Here is a 10,646-nt window from a genome sequence, read left to right on the forward strand (position 1 = left end):
TTGATTAAATATTGATGAGCTGATTTTGTAACCTGCTACTTAGCTTAGAATTGGTTTTAGATGTCTCTTGGTAGAACCTTGAGGGTCAAGACCTTTTTCTAAGCAGTACAGAGAGATCCAATGGATATCTGCATGATTTTGCATTGTAAAAGAGAAAGAAGATAAGCAAGTAGAAAAATGGAGATTTTGTTAAGATTTTTTTATTTTTTGAAAAGAAAAGAGTGAGAGGATGAAGAATGAATGTGTGTTTATTTAGAAAATGTTAAGCAATCCCATTTTAGATGGTGATATTCAAGCACAGACCTGACTGAAGGAAGAGATAAGTTGAGTGGATAATTGTGGGAAGATATTCTGAGCCAGGGAGAAGTCATTCAAAGGCTCTGAAGGAGGTGGTTTCCTGGCAGATGTGTGAGGAATAACAAGGGCATCAGTGAGGTTGAAGGGGAATTTGTGACAGAGTGACAGGAGGTGAGGCCTTAAAGTGAAATTGGGATCGGATTGACTGAATGCCAATAAAAAAAAAAAAAAAAAGATATGGTGGGGTTTTGTAGGAGTTGGAATATGGTGCTGATATCATCTAGCTTATATTGTAAAGGATTCCTCTGACATTCAAGTGAAATACAGATTCTAGTGGAGCAAGAGGCAAGAAAGTCTACTAAGAAAGCTGTTCTATTAAGTTAAGTAAAATCTGGTTATAATTTAGAGAGTGAGTTGTGGACATGATTCGAAATGGTTAAATTTAGAATGTGGGTTGAAGGTGAATCAGTTTTCCTGATAGGTTGCATTTATAGGAAAAATAATAAATAATCAAGATTGACTCCAAGATTTGAATCTGAATAGCAATGAAAGTGGAACCACTTTTTATGAAGACAGAGAAATTTGTAATTGACCATCAAATTTAGAGATGCATATTGCAATCTCCAGGGTATCTAAAGGAAAAGCTAAGAATATATAGCTAACAAGTTAAAACAGAAGAGGGAATGAATATAAATATTTGATTAATCAACAAAAATGATCAAAAAGAAAAGGAGTAAAAACAAGTGGATCAAATGGAAAACATATAATATACTGAAGACATAAATCCAAAAAATACACACATTTACTTTAGATGGACTAAATACTTTATTTAAAAAACCGAGATGACAGAACAGATTAGCAATATAACTCAAAAGAAAAACTATGGAGCAGGAATAGGTATAATTAGTGAAAATGTGAATTCAGCTGTGGATATGGCAAGTGGAGAGGAAGAGTTGTTGACAAGTGGATATTGAATTGTGAAATTCAAGAGAGAGGTAGAAGCTAAAAAAGTCAATATTAATCACTATACTATGACAGTTAAAAGTCTGTTTCTTAAATTTATGTTTAAATACTTAAATAATCACTGAGTGACCAGTTAAATGACTACTTGGAAGACACATTTTAAAGGATTATGATTACTTGTATAAGCAAAAATTTAATGTATATATTTTTTTCATCATAGGATTCTATTAGCTATTGGAAAAACATTTCAGTGATAGGGAATTCAGACCAGATGATTGCTTCAGTCCTTGCCAAATTTACAGTCTACCATTATAAGGTGAGTCCATGATCCTTCCTGGTGAACCATTTCATTTATCTACAATAAAAAGTTCCTTGTTTAGTTTCTTCTCAATCATCTGAAACAACTATGAAGTCCACTAGCTATTAAACTTCTTTCAAGGAGCCCCAAGTTGCCTACAGACTCATCTATTTATTTTGATAAATTCCATTGAGGCAGTCACTAAAAAAAATTTTGCTGAAATTTTATTTTTAAGAATACTTGAAGACTTTGAGATAACATATATAAATATTAATAAAAATTCTCATGTTAAATAAAAGAAATAAAAAATAGAATAAATAAAAAGGGAAAAAATCAAAGATTAAATAAAAGATAAGTCTTATCTTTTATTACCACCTTATCTTCTTTCAAAATATATCATTAAAAATAAAACCTAAAAATGCTTTCCCATTCTGAAGTTGCTTTTGATTAGCCTATAGATTATTGTTATCATAACAGAAATCTAACCATTATAGCTCTTGCTTTTTGACTCACACTCAACAGATGGTCTTTTTTTCCATGTGAATATAGGTATTTATCACTCTGAACTAACTAATATTTGGAACCCAAATCCATGACTTTGTATTTGACTTTGTTAAATGTCCTCTTCATTTGCACCCATAATTCTAGATTGTTGAGCTCTATTGGTATCTTGACTCTATATTCCAAAATATTATCTGTCTTCCAGTCTTTCAGTATCACAAAAATGAATAGCCTTCCTTTGGCATCTCTAAATATAAGCCATTTGCAAATGCCTTGAGCAGAAAAAAGGCAAGAAAAGCCTCTTTCATACCAGAGCAAGTATGTTTCTTAGGTGGATAGTTACCATGTGGCTATGGGTACATTTCATCTGAGGTAAATTTAACTTAGATGAATGATACTCTCTATATACTTCAAATAAGAACTGGGAGGATTGCAGGAGGTAGAGAGAACACTCAGTAATGAAGGCTATTAGTCCCTTTATTCTACTAAGTTGATAATCCTATGACTTCAGTTCTCATGGGATTCCTTGTTTGTGTCATTTTGTCAGGCTGAGTGTGATTCTAGTTTTTAAAGACTTTTTTGGAACATATAAAATATAGTTGCTAAAAATGAGCCAAACTACTCCATATAATGCTCATTGTAGGAAAAATGATTAGTTCCATAACTGGAGGAAAAACTCACCATATTATTCTTACTGAGACACATTAAAAACAATTTCAGGGCCAATTTTGACTTTAAATAATTATTACCCTACAAATAAGAGGTAAAGACTTCAATAAGATATGCCTTTTAAAAAACTATAACCTGACTCAATCTACCATATTACCAATGAACACATGATGTGTAATTTGAGATGGGAATCAAAATATGTCATTATTTTGCTTTTTCCTTAATCTCCCAAACTAGAAATATTCTTGTTAAATAAAGTTAGTGAAATTTTATTTACCACGTGTGGATATATGTTAACTCTTAGCTATTCTTTTGTCTTTAAACAGAAATATTATTTTCTAAGCTAGTTAACTTCCAATACGTTATAGCATTCTTTTAAAATTGGGGGGATTTTTTCTTGCAGATTCAGGTATTGTGGTATAAATGGTGTAAATATAGAAGCTAGTACTTGATACTTAGCATAGTTTTAACCCTCCTATCTCATGAAATACTTAGCAATAGGATTTAAACTCTCTATATCTCCAGTTTCTCCTTTTCTTTTGCAAAATTCCATACTTCCTTCAAGGCTCAAAGATTCAGCATTTTCTTAAGTATTCTCTAAATAATAATGTCCTATGCTAAAATCTCCCCCTCCTAATGCATTCATCATTAGGAGATAATCATTCCTTACTTAAAATTTTCCTTGTAATCATTCATTTATTTATTCAGTAAACGTGCATTGAACAGTTATATTATGAACTGTGATATAACAGTAGCAAAATAAACTATTATATTCTGGTCTAGTTGTAAAAATAGCACATTAAAATGTATCAAAAGTTAAATAGGGTGTAGATTAAGATAAAGAAGCACTAGATGCCTTGAGAGAATGCAGAGTTCCTTTTCCTAGTTACACACAGGAATCATCCAAGGACCCTTTAATAAACACCTATGCCTATTCTCATACCCATGGTCTGATTTACTTGGTGTGAAATAGAGCAGAGGCATGTATTTTAAAAACTTTCCAAGTGACTCTAAAGCATAGCTGGAGTTGAGAAGGAACAGGCTTCATTCTAGCGAGGAGCTGTGGAACCTTAGTTTACTGGGCTCACACATATTCCTCCTTCCTACGTCAGTACCTCACTGGGCTCTTCCGCTCTTCACCAAGCATGGTAATAGTTAAAGAAGTTGAAAAATACAAGGATTTTGCTTTGAACATCATTTAATTTTTTCGGCAGGATCTTTGGTACAACAAGTAAGTAATAAACCTGAACATTCTTTGCTGCACAGCATCTAGAAAGAACAGCCTCTGGAATTCTTTTTCTGTAACTTGTTAATAAATTGAAGATCAGGCATCGATGATCTTTACCCTCATAAATAATGAACCACATTGATTTTACTTCCTTCACCAGCCCCTTTCTGTGTAATACTTGGGTATTTAAGCTTTGTCTTTAGCTTTTCTCTAGTTTTATAGTTTCCTGGGTTCTAGAACTTTCTTATTTTAAGAAAAGAACAAATTCTGTGTCTACACTGGATAGGAATGACAATCTTGATAAACAGGACTATACGAAAGGAAAATTGAGAGACACTTATTGTTTAAAGTTAGGTCAAAAATAATATTTTTTAGGATATACAGGTAATTGAGAAATCAAACTTTTCCTCCCTCTATCATTTCTCTGGATAATTGTCTGTTTTTCCACTATCCATAACCATGATTTCTAATTCTGCTATGTGAAAAATGTGGCCTTATAATTTTTGGTGTTTTATTTTTTAACTAGCTACCTTCAAAGATTTTTTTAAAAGTTATTATACAATGTATATCACTAGTTAAAAGACAAACAACTATTAGAAGATAACAATTCACTAAATGGGACAATAAAATTCAAAGCACCAAAAAGATAACAGATTTAGTGAAATTGGCATATGTTAGTGATTATGCAATCATTCATTTCCCACAGATTTCTTTTTATAGGAAACTTTGGAAAATCCCAAAAGAATTGACCGAGTCATTTAAACCACAACAGGTTTCTTTCAACATCAAAACCATGGGTAGGAGTGGGCGAGGAATAATTTTGTGTTTTTTTCTAAGACAGGGACAGCCTGGTTCTGACTGTGCAGAGCTGCGGCTTCCCCTGCTATGGATGCCTTCTGAGCAGCAGATCTGACTTCCTCCTCAAACCAAGGCATCCTGAAAACACCCAAGCAGAGGAAGCATTTTTTCACCATGACATGGGAAAGGGCCACAGAGATCTAAATGGAAACGGACATTTCATTTGAGTGACTGTTTCTACCCCACCTTGGCTTTGTGCCTAATTCAACAGGCACTTAGGTGGCTGAAGAGGGAAATTTTTGTTAAAGTGAATCCAGTTCTGAGTTGGACACAGAGCTTTTTGACTGGCGGCCGAGTTCCTTGTGCTAGCTGGCAAAATTAGCAAATTTTTCTCTTAGTTGTTGTGGGGTTTTGAAAATACCTCATTTCCTGGCAACAGTTTTCTTTCTCCAGAAGATAAAGGGAAACAACTCTTCCATCTACACCATGTAACACTTCTATCGTCTTAGAAAGTATTTTCTCAACCAGGCAGGATCCCCTGAAGACTTACCCTGGCTCTCCATGGCCTCTTCACAGTTGGCTTAAAACTAGTGGTCTCAGGCAAGTCCTCCCTTGCCTGATTGTGACTGTCAGTGGGAGTCTGCGGGCTGTCATCAGAAGGCTCATCTTACATGTATGACCATGGGACTGTGTATGTGCACATGTGTATGTTCAAGGAGTGGGTAGACGGCCTAGTTTTGTTTTCATATATAGTCAAAGACTGATTGAGAAAATCATAAAGATTAAGGTAGCATTCCTTCCTTTGTTGCTCCCCAGATAGCAACACAAGCTGTCTTATGATGGGTCAACTCATGTGGATATAATATAAACCATTGTGGGCATCAAAAATAGACTTCTACACTGGTGGAGAGTGAAACAACATAATCTCTCTGGATGGCATTGTAACACTGTAAGTTGAGAGCTTTGAAAAAGGCACAGTCACAAAAAGGAACTGATCTTAAAATGTTCACAGGAATACAATAAGAATTGTTTTTGTTTTAAGAGAAAAAGTGAAAACAAATTGTGGAATGCTCAACTGACTGTGGCGTGGAAAAATGGAAGATTTTGTGGTTTTGTTTTCAAAGATGATCCAATGATAAGAGGTAATATTTTGAGTGGAGTGGAGGGAAAAGAAGAATAATAAACTAACAAAGTTCAGTGACAACTTTGTATAAATATATATGCATACTTTAGAGAGTAAATGAGTAATAGAAAACATGCCAATATTATAACAGTGGTTTTCTCTTTAGATTGGCATCCCAGATAGGTTGAATAGGTAGATAGATAATTATATAGGCAAAATTTATTTGTAAGAATGATAATGCATTTTATTAGATATTGAAAGAAGAATGTTTACCTAGTCTAAGAATGTTAAAATCACAAACACATTCAGAGTTAAAATATATTTAAGAAAACATCATTTTTGCATATGTCTAACTGCCACAGAATATAGTTTAAATATTGTAGCTTAAACCATGATTAAGAAATCCTAGATAGAACAGAGGGCCAGAGACCACCTAATTCCCCCTCTACTCTCCCAGGAAAGAAATGAGAAGCACAGAGCGACAGTATCTGTTTGATCAAGGTTACAGTTAGTGTGTGATAAGGTCAGAACAAGTCCCAGCCCAAAACCCATTCCAGTACAACAGACTGCATTTTATAGTTAATGCTATCTTCCTTTCTTTATATTTAGGATGTTGATTTGGATATGAGTTTAGATTATTTGGTTGGCATATCCATCTCCTAAATGGTCAGCAGTCTCTTGATACTGTGGTTCATTTATCCTTCTGAATTTGAAAAGGTTGTCACAACATTAACAGCACCCTTACACCTTGTGAGATGGTATCTAATCAGTGTATGTATGCAGCAGGCGCTTTTGTCTTTGAACCTGTTGCTATTTATGCATCTGACTTTTAACATGGATGATTTTTGCATTAGAAACTGCTTAATCAAAAAATGCAAGAAAAATAAGCCAGCAAAAATGATTTCTAATCCAGTAACACAACATTCCTTTAATAAGGTATTTTTTTCTGTACCAAGAACAGAACCTTGTAAGAATTCAATAAATACTCGTTGACTGAATTAATAAATGCATAATGTTTTTGGAAACACTTTCCTGATGGTACAGGATTATATATAGTTAGAATTGGCAGTGATATTTAAATAATTCACGTGGGTCCTTCCTTAAATGGTATGATAAAATGAGATTTCCTAGAGCAAAAGAATAGATTTATTATGGTATAAGCCCTTACTTTTCTCAATGTAGATCTTATGCTGCAAATATTAACTGTGAAAACATCACATAATACTTACCTGATATTACAACCTTCTTACAATTCATACAGTGAATATTTGCAATTTCTAAGTAGGGAATATTTAAGGTAATGAGTTCTGAATAATATTTATTAACCATATTTTAATGATTCATCCTTTTTATTGAAAACATTAAAATCTTTTAGAAATCACTTTATAAATGCCATTTTAATTCTTTTGCCATATTCATGGACCACTGCTTTCTCAAGGAAAGAGATTAAATGATTCAGGTTTAGAGAAACAAATTGCTGCGCTAATCTTCAGGTATTTCTCTTCTTGATATGGCCACTAATGTCTAATCGGAGCGGCATGGGCCCCATCACCGTAGTTTTTTCATTAGTGCTCTGCTGAATTATTTGTCAGGGATTTAAAATCTGGTGTGAAAAAACACACTAACCTTCAGCACTCCTACAAAGCTTTCAAAAACATTCTGAGTCTTCTAAAATAATCAGAAAATTGGCCTCATGCAAAGATAAGGGCTACCATCTTGAAAGAAAGAGTTCTAATGTATTGTAGGAATGTTTAGGAGCACTTATAGACCTATTTTCAGGATTCCAAGGATTAAAGAGTTGGGTTTCCCTATGACAGGGACTATTGAACAGCCAGGAACAAGATTGGCTGACCTGTCCCATAGTGATAAGGTATTTAGTTTGACCTTAATGTTTTTGACAAAATTGAGAATTATTCTTCGGCCAGGTTTCTGGCCTGCATTGATACCCGGAGACCTGGTAACATTGAGTTCCCTTCTTAATGTGGCAATAACCTGTCAAACTGGGTAGAATTGCCTCTCTGGATGAGGTAGGTACCCTAATTTGCTACCCTCTGCATCTGCCTTAACCCATTTCACACAGATATAAATATATCTCCTGCATAGTCAGTATGGGCATTTGGTCAGAGGACTAAAACATTGCTGGTGCTTCCTTTGACCACAGGAATGTTTGGTTCCCAAATTGTATTGGAAAGTACACTAAACTTTTAATGCATATTTTTTCTGTATCTTTGTAAGTCTGAATGTTTATTGGCTCCGTGTGTTCATTTTATCTCTTTTGTTTTTAAGGAAATGATGCAAGGCTTCACAACCAGCCTTTCTGGTGTTACTGCCACCTTTGTTGCTCTTGCTATTTTCTAAACTCATGTATCATTTATTATTTCTAAGAATTTTGCCATTCAATTGGCACTATGATATTGCTCTAGATTTCTGTTGAATATGTTAAACTGTTTTCTCCACCAAGGGCACAAGATTAGTTGGGTGATATCCTGGAGCCTAGCAGGGTGCTGATACACAACAGATCTGCATGTAGACTTGAAGATCAAGTATCTCCAGTTCATTCCTATTTAACTTAAAAAGATAATTTTTTAACATAATGATAAAAAATCATTTATTGAACTGTAACATACCACCCCTAATACATGGCAAATTGAATAATACTAATGTATTTTTCATGTTTTCAGGAAGAAGTGTTTCTAATAAATGCCTAACATAAAAATGTAAGCTCTTGCCCTGAATTTCTATTGCCTTACACATTTCTTCTTACCACTACTGAGCCAATGTTTTCCTCTTTTAATTTCTCTATTAACTTTAATTAGGCTCATGAGTTTGCTGGCCAGGTGGGTTTTCCCTAAACACTCACAATTCCGTTTTCTAGGCTAGCAGTAGAATTAAGTTAAGCTGCAGATTTGAGGCAGAATCTAACACTGTAAGCCGTGGAAGGTTCCAATGCCACCACAACTCATTTCATCCACTGAGGATTTCAGCAGGCACCACTTTTAATAAGCTAGACTCGGCATTTTTCAAGGAATACTTTGGGATCCATTTTTGAAAGCAATATTGGTTATGATTCCACAGCTGGAAGATTTCTGAGGAAATAATGTTTGTCCTCTTGAAAATATGCTTGGTCCATGCAGCATAAACAACACAATACTAAGTAACCAGAACTAAATTTTACCATAGCATATCTCTAATATGTAATTTTCCAAAAGAATTGTAATAGACACAAGATAGAAGAATAATAAGATCACCTCCTATTTAATCTTCTATTTCACTTTATTTTGTCTTTTGGGAGACAGAAGCTTTCCTACATAATTCATATCTTTTAGTTCATTACCAGAGATCTCACTTGTAATTTTCTTACAATTTTTTTTTTTTTTTTTTTAAGAAGCTGAATAGAACTGAAAATCTTCTTGCGATCCTACAGGGCATTGGATCGTCTCAGGTACTGGCTGCTGGTTTATAAAAGGATAGGATTTCCATTTACTCCAGGCAGGCTTAATGTATTGTTCTCGGAGTGAGACAGTCAGAATGAGTCAGGAGCCAAAGAATACACTTTATAGACACAAATAATCGTAAATTCAGAATGTCACCTTTAGGCAGAGGCATTTTTATTATTGTTAGTGGAGCTGCTGAGTAGGTTTGATGTTTTATTCTCTTGAGGACTCAATGTTCCCGAGTCCTGGAGCCCTGTCTTTATCAGGCTTGCAAGGAGGGAGCCCAGCCAAACTTGCTTCCTATACTTCTCTATGATTGATAGCAGATGGCATGCTTTAAAATAAACCTATCCATTAGCAGTCCTCAGTGTTTTTACTCAAGGCATTTACAACTGTCTCAAGCAGAAAACACATTCACTCCATGAGCTAGTTTCAGTCCACAACAGCTGTACAGGTGCAAATCTCTCATTAACTCTTAAATAGTGGTGAAATAAACAATGGCTTTTCTCTGACTTTATTTAAGGGAGTATACTTCAAAGCTGCTGTGGAATTACTCTCCTCCACAATGGAGGAGTTTCATTAAGACTGAGCTATATTATGTAGTGATGTGCTTGTCCTAGGAATGCATACAGCTTAAAAGTTTGTATCTATGCACAGATTTAGTGGTAAATTATCAGTCTCCCAGGAGTGTTTCTGAAGAAGTAGAAAAGACAGAAAAACTTAGTAAGGGTCCCTGGCAGCTCTGAGATGCCTGACTCTATGTGCCAGTACTCAACATGTTCTGAGAGGTAGTATTCATGATGAGTTAGGATAAATATGATGAGCCGATGGTTTAATTTGGGAAGCCAATTGAATTCCTTGCACATTGGTAGTTAGACAAAGGCAAACAATTATTTGTAAAGTTAATTTTTTGCCCATGTTGAACACTGGTGAGAATGTTGGCCTCAGGATTTTGCTTTGTAGTCCAGGGAAGAAAAAAGGCTCTGTGGTTTAAAGAATATTGTTATTTATAGTGGCAAACAGCTAACAGGATTTATGTTGTGTCAGGTTATTATTCTAGAAGCTCAAAAATGTTAACTTATTTAATCTTACCAAAAATGCTTGAAGAAACTATCAATAAGCCCAATTCCATAGATGAGGAAGCCACTATGTTCTGTGATCATTGTTACAATAAGTGAAACCTTAACCAGAATTATTTCCTGATGGGAGAAATAGAGAGCATGGATTCAGAGACCACACTGGCTGAGTTCAAATCTTGCTTCAGTGCTCTCTTTCTGCATGATGGTGGCTTTGATATTTGATGGCCCTCTGTCTTGGTGTCCTTATTTCTTATTT

This window comes from Sciurus carolinensis, chromosome 3, assembly GCF_902686445.1.
Source record: "Sciurus carolinensis chromosome 3, mSciCar1.2, whole genome shotgun sequence".
NCBI lineage: Eukaryota > Metazoa > Chordata > Mammalia > Rodentia > Sciuridae > Sciurus > Sciurus carolinensis.